General features: G+C 40.1%; 1 long non-coding RNA gene across 3 annotated transcripts in view; it reads left to right on the forward strand.

Moving 5' to 3' along the window:
• The first annotated feature begins 252 nt into the window (after nucleotides 1-252).
• Nucleotides 253-7257, forward strand: part of LOC131998681 (uncharacterized) — a 27054-nt gene continuing 20049 nt past the window's right edge. For 2 of the 3 annotated variants that reach the window (XR_009398818.1, XR_009398816.1), the window contains exons 1-2: nucleotides 253-302; nucleotides 2379-2494. This is a non-coding gene — a long non-coding RNA (uncharacterized LOC131998681). Of the gene's footprint in view, nucleotides 303-2378; nucleotides 2495-5972; nucleotides 6037-7257 lie in introns of those variants that run through there. The other variant, XR_009398817.1, reaches the window with a different exon arrangement.

Genomic DNA, 7257 nt, shown 5'->3' on the forward strand with positions numbered 1-7257 from the left:
CTCGTTTCAAAATCAGGACCTCAGAGAGTGGCCAGGAGCTGCCTGTCTAGTGAGACAAGGGCAAAGAGGGTGCTCACGAAGGGCGTGGTGGGCAAAACTAAGAAATATGGGGGGAAAAAAAAGTTACGTTGCACTTGCTTCTTCATAGCCAAATTTTTGGAGGAAAACACTTTTTAGAGCGTATTTTAATACACCTGGCCCCCGACGGAGACAATACATTCGGGGAAATGAAATAGACACCCATACTTCTTGGCTGAAGCTAAAGGCCCCCTAACGGAGAAACCGGTTCTACGGAACCCGAGGTGAGACAACCTGAGTCAGGGTTCACAAACGCTGATTTGGATAACCCTAAAGCAGGGGTTTTAGAGGTTACCTCGGCTTTAGAAACTGATCCTTGTTTGGGGAACTGATAGTGATGCTCAAATCTTAGCACACAGGGAGTTAGACACCCAAAGAAGACCTGTCATGGGGGACTTGAGTGCGGGAGGAATGCGAAGTCCGCGGGAGGCGGCAGCTGCAGAAGGGGCACTCGTTGGGATTTGGAGTAAGGTCCACGCATGGCTGAATTGTTGGTGATGCTGTTGAGAGCAGGACTGCACAACCGCACCGCTGTGCCTGGGCTGCTGTAACATTCTCAAACAGCAGCGATCCCAGCAAGATGTACACTTTTTTTTTTTTTTTTTTTTTTCTGGGACGTGATTCATTTAGGGCAAGAGACCGGTACTCAATTTAAATACAAGCAATAGAGCGAACGTTTACTGTCACTCCGCCTCGCCCCCAGGGAAACTCGGTGCGAGTAGCGACAGAAGTTCACCTGCCTTATCCACTGTTGCAGCCCTGTCGCCTAGCAATATTTGTCCAACGAAGGAATTTAAGTAGGGAAAGTTTTTTTTTTTTAGAATCATTTTGCCCCTTTTGGAGTTCAGTCCTTGGGTAGTCTACCTTTTTCCCAAATCTAAAGATGATTCCCTGAAGAAAGGGAACAAAATGGAAGTGAAGCATTTTTCTGTGTCGTAACAACTAGTGAGCGCCTGCTGTGCAATATGGGATAAGATAAAGAGCAAAACCGGACAGTTTAGGGGAAGAGAAAATTAAACAATTGTATTAGTGGGGTTATAATTAATCAACAGAAAGGTGTAGTAAAGCAGGGAATACTAATCGATGATAGAGTATAGTAAAAGATCCTTCGTGCGCGGAGGGGCAACACAGCAATGATTGATCAGAAGAATCAGTAGAAATTGGTAAAAAGTGAAAGTGGGGTGGTGGAGTGGGACCAGCATTCAGGAAATAAAAGCACTGCAGAAAAGCCATCGATTTTTAACAGGAACCAGTGCATCAGAGACTAAACTGAACCTACTCCTACTCGTTTCTTTTTGCTAAAGAAATAACTTTTTAAAAATTACTTAACTTGGGGTGCCTGGGTGGCTCAGTCGTTAAGCGTCTGCCTTGGCTCAGATCATGATCCCAGAGTCCTGGGATGGAGCCCTGCATCAGGCTCCCTGCTCAGCAGGAAGCCTGCTTCCCCCTCTCCCACTCCCTCTTCTTGTGTTCCCTCTCTCGCTCTGTCTCTTTATGTCAAATAAAATCTTTTTAAAAAAATTACCTAACTTAAAAAAAAATTACTTACGTTGTCTTTAGCCTCCTCCCCCCACTCCAAACTTCACATTGTTTTGGATTTTAGATGTCTCAGATTTCCTTTTCTTAAATATGGATACTGCTCTTGAACCTTAAGTGCCTTTTCTGTGTCATAATCTTTTTTTCAAAGCTGAGCTCTTTGATTTTATTTCTTTTGTCTCCTTCCTTTTAACATGAAATTATTGGCTCTTAATGATAGTAACATAATTACATATTTGCCTTATCCATGTATACATGTATACACACATACATATATATATAAATAATAACAATATTGCTAAAACTGCTGAGTGAAGCTTAAGTTTGTGTGTTTCTTTTTGTCCTCATGCTGTGTCCCATTAGGATGTACTAGCAAAGTACCCTGTACATACCCTGAACTGCACCTAATTCTTCTTTTTAGTTATATGTAGATGGAAGTTTATTCAACTATGCCTCTATGGCTAGATACATGGGGTATTTCCAGTCTTTTGGTATTACAGAAGTTCTGTGTGCATAGACAATATGCTTTTGCTAATGGCTCATTAGCATAGAATCCTGCCAATGGAATTGCTAGGTAAAGGAACATGTTATTTTGTTTAATATTGCCAAATTCACCTTCATAGGGGTTGTGTGATTTTATATTCACACTTGCAACTTATGAGAGTTCCTGTTTCCCCACAGCCTCTCCAATAGAGTGGATTTTTGCTAATTTGATAGGTAGCAAATGGTATATGATTACAGTTTTACATTTATCTTTTTATAAGTGAGGTGGAGCATCTTTTCAAATGACACGTGCATACAGTGAAGTATGATGAGTCTTGAGGAATGTGGCGGATACACGGCTATGAAATGAAGTGGAACAAGCAAGGCCCAAAAGAAGGTATATAGTATGCTACTTTTTGTGTAAAAGGGGGCTTAGAAATACATACACAAGTAGGCACTTGTTTTTATTTCCAAAGTAAATATAATAGATAAGCCAAAATCTCATAAAAATGGTAACCAATAGATGGAGAGCAAGGCCTGTTTTCCAACGGATGATCTCTAAAAAAATTTTGGAAACATTTTACATATTAGCCCAATGTGAAATACTCTGAACACTTTTAATGACTTTTATTGGACTTTCTGCTTTGCATTTTTGTTTGTTTAAATTGTAATCAATCTCTTCCCTTAATACTCTAGATTCTAAGTCATAGGTAGAAATGTTTACCCCCCTCTCAGGTTATAAAGGACTTCACTTATTTTATTTTTTTAGTACTGGTATGGTTTTCTTTCTTTAAAAAAAATATATCTCTGATCCATTTGGGATTTATCCAATGTAGAATAAAGAATGGAATTTTCCCTTTTTCCATATGGCTATCCAACCGTAGACATTTTTATTTCATCTCACTTCAGCAAACTCCCACACCTATCTCCAAAAGTAGCAAAACACTACTACTGAAAGCCCCATAGAGTACAGACAGTCCCCAACTTATGATTGTTCAACTTAAATTTTTTTATTTTATGATTGTATGAAAGTCATATGCGTTTTATAGAAATCATTTATCAGCTTTTGAATTTTGATCTTTCCTGGGGCTAGCATTATGCAGTGAGCTATTCTCTCACAATGCTGGGCAGTGACAGCAAGCTGCAGCTCCCAGTAACCACACCATGACCAGAGCAAACAACCCATACACTCCTACCATGCTGTACTCATACAACCATTCTGTTGTTCACTTTCAGTACAATATCCAAGAAATTACACAAGATAGTCAACACTTTATTATAAAGTAGGCTTTGTGTTTGATGATTTTGCCCAACTTAGGCTAACGTCAGTGCTCTGAGCATGTTTAAGGTGGGCTAGGCTAAGCAATGATGTTCGGTAGGTTAGGTGTATTAAATGTATTTTTGACTTAGTGTTTTCAACTTACGAGTTTATTGTGATGTAACCTCACTGTTAAGTTGAGGAAAATCTGTATATTGAAAAAGTCAAGGGTTATCATCTTTATTGAATCATAAGACTTTGTTTTTAGTTAGTGCCATCATATGGCACACACCATTTTCTTTATCCAGTAACTCACGTAGCTCTCTTTTCTGTGAAATCAATCAAGTTTCTGTTAAACTACCTCCCGAAAACTTCTTCCTGTATCCTTGCTTTGAAAAAAGGTGACTGGTTTAGCTTCTCAAATTAGATCCAGAGGTGATTGTCCTTGAAATCACTGCCTCTGAGGCCTGACACTTTGCACAGGCACGAAACTCATTTATTAATAAAACAGAACCATTTGAGGAAACATCTGTCTTAAATTTGGACTTGACCTAGGTGGAAAACAATACGGTGATTTCCTCAGGTCACTGGAGTTCTCACCAGAATAATGGACACTGTGGTGCTTCACCTAGATCTGATCCCTCTAGAGCTGAGGTCCTTGTTCCCCCACTTGCAAGAGTGTTAGCCACTGATGGCTCATAGCCCAACTCTTAAATGACTGACAAAAATGCCAAACATAAAATAATAGCTTCCTGAGACTATATAAGTGTTCTGGAGTAAGAAACTGGAAGACTTTTTAATTTTTTTTAAGGTACAGGAAAAATGAGATGGAAAAGGATAATGATAGATAAACACAAATGACTAGGGATGCCTGGGTGGCTTAGTTCGTTAAGCATCTGCTTTCAGCTCAGGTCATGATCCCATATGAGGTCCTGGGATCCAGCCCCAAGTCAGGCTCCCTGCTCAGCGAGAAGCCTGCTTCTCTGCCTCTCACTCCCCCTGCTTATATTCCTTCTCTTGCTGTCTCTCTCTCTCTCTCTCCCTGTCAAATAAATAAATAAAACCTTTTTAAAAATGACTAAATTAAAACTGTAAGTATATAAAGACTTAGAAGTTTTTGGTCTTTTACAAAGCTAAATAATGGGCAGTTTATAGTGCTTTCAATCATAGGACAGACCTGATTAGATAAATTACTGTGTATCAATTACCTGGGTCATATATATATTTACTGATTTGGAAGATATTTAGGATATAATTTGAGAAAAAGGAAGTCACAACATTGTATATAGAATATGTTGTTTCTTTTACATGTGTATGTAAAGAAAAATAGAAAGTTATTAACAGTGATCATTTTTCAGTGGTATCATTTGCATCCTTCTTTGTGTTTTTCTATTATCATCTGATTTTTTAATAGTGAGTATATGAGGTTGAATTCTGTCCCCCCAAAAGTTATGTTGAAGTTCCAACCCTCAGCTTGTCAAAATGTGACCTTATTGATGTATGTACTTCGTTAAGATGAGACCACACTAGAATAGTGTGGACTTAGAACACAAGTAGTATCCTTATAAGAAGAGGAGAAACAGCCGTGTAAAGTGAGAATGCCATGTGATGATGGAGAAAGAGATTCAAGTGTTGTGTCTAAGAACCACCAAGGATTGGGGCACTTGGGTGGCTCAGTCAGTCAAGCATTTGCTTTCACCTCAGGTCATGATTCTGGGGTCCTGAGGTCGAGCCCCATGTCAGGTTCCCTCTCCTTCTCCCTCTCCTTGGCTGCTTTCCCTGCTTATGCTCTGTCTCTCAAACAAATAAGTAAAATATTTTTAAAAAATAGAACCACCAAGGATTGATGCTTGAAGGCTCCCACCAGAAACTAGAAAGAGGTAAGGTGAAATCAATACCTCAATTCTAGACTTCTAGTATCCAGAATTGTGAGGGAATAAATCTCTGTTGTTGAAAAGCCATTCATTTTTTGATATTTTGTCATGGTAGTCCTAGGAAACTAATATATAAGTGTTACTTTATAATCATTAAAAGTCAAGTTATTCCCATTTCGAAAGTTAATTGGAGTTATAATCCATATGAAGGAAGACAACCCTTGAAGGCCAGCACAAAGATGATTTTTCTCACAGAACATTTCCTGTTGGTCCCAAGGAGCAACACTAGGGCCCTTATCCAGAGCAGCTCCTGTTGAATAATCTATTTGCATGCCTTACCTTTCCTTTTCTGTATTTAAGTCTCTCAGGAAGTTAGGGACCAGGTTCATGTTTACTTCCCACAAAGTATAGCCTGAAACTTGGACATTCCCAGTGAATGCTTTTTAGATGGATGGTTGAGGAATTCCTCTAAGTAAGAAAATCTTTCAGTTGCCACTCTTAGAGAATAGGGTCAACAAACTAACACATGAAAGCAAGAAAACACCTTGAGGGTGGAAATTAAGACTAGATTTGGGATGAGAGGAAGACTAGATGTGGGGATTGAAGCCAGTCTCTTTGCCGTGGGATCCGTAGGGGTCTTTAATACACCATTGAGTATTGGGGCGTTCCAAAAAGAGGAGGGAATTAGGCTGCATATCCCAGTATTTGCTGAATTCTTTATACTTTTTTCTGTCATTTCAAAGAATTTGGTGCCTGGTGTTTGGGGAATAGCTTCGGTGCACTCTGCACCGTGTTTGGATAAACCTGGTAAGAACGCCCTTCAGGGCTCTTCTCATTTTCCTATCTCTGCACGCACACTATGTCTCTAACCTTTAGTCACATGTTTTTGTGGTCCCTCAGATCTAAGAAATGCCACCGTAACTGTAGATCATGTTTATTTTTTTAATTAAAGAATACAGAATGGGGGAAGTAATATTTTGAAATCATCAAAGGTCTTTCGAAGACAGGTATTCCATCAATCTAAAATGTGACTGGCCATGCTTGCTTGGCCCTTGGAGTGAGCAGATAAGGATAAGGTTTATGTCAGAATAAGGCAGGGGTAGTGTGCTTTTTGGACCCTCCAAAAAGCAGACACCAAGACATGATTAGATGTGCAGGAGATTTGTTCAGGGCAATGCTTGTGAAGGAGAAAAGAGGAAGCAGGCGTAAGGGAAGAGCCTCACATCGTGATGCAGGTCGCACACCTGCAAGGAGAGGGAAGGAAGTTTAGATGGGAAAGAATCTCCAATTACAGAGCTGTTCTAAGACATTCTGGCCGGACTGATGGGGTGTTCCTCACATAAAATCACATGGAATTCTATACCTCCATAGGAATGGGTTAGCAAACCCTTAGTAACCCTAAGTCATGGTCTGGGAGTAGCCCATAGTGCAAATACCATGGTGGATCCAGAGGGCCAGCAGCTGGGACGATCCACCAACTGTGCTCCTTGTAGCAGGATAGCTGAGGGGTGAGTTTTTATGGCCCCCAGAGGGAATGAAGTGAGATGACCAGGGTTTGAATCCCAGCTCTACCACTTAATTACGGGAAAGTTATCTAACTTGTCTAAGCTCCAAATTCCTCATCTGTAAAACGGAAATTATTCAGGTATTCACCTCAGAAAGTTATGAGAATAAAAAGATTCTAAAATTCTTAACGTTTTGCCTGGCACACAGAAGACCTCAGTAAATACAAACTATTATGATTACAGGTACTTAGATCTGCCACAAAGTCAGAAGGCACCTGCGTGGATCAGTTAGTTAAGCATCTGCGTTCAACTCAGGTCATAATCCCAGGGTCCTGGGATAGAGTTTTGTGTAGAGCTCCTTGCTCAGTGGGGAATCAGCTTCTCCCTCTCCCTCTCCCTCTGCCCCTCCCCTGTGATTGTACTGTTTCTCCCATGCTCTCTCTCCCTCTCTCTCAAAATAATAAAATCTTTAAAGAAGAAGAAGAAGAAGAAGAAGAAGAAGAAGAAGAAGAAGAAGAAGAAG

This window comes from Mustela nigripes, chromosome 13, assembly GCF_022355385.1.
Source record: "Mustela nigripes isolate SB6536 chromosome 13, MUSNIG.SB6536, whole genome shotgun sequence".
Classification (NCBI taxonomy): domain Eukaryota; kingdom Metazoa; phylum Chordata; class Mammalia; order Carnivora; family Mustelidae; genus Mustela; species Mustela nigripes.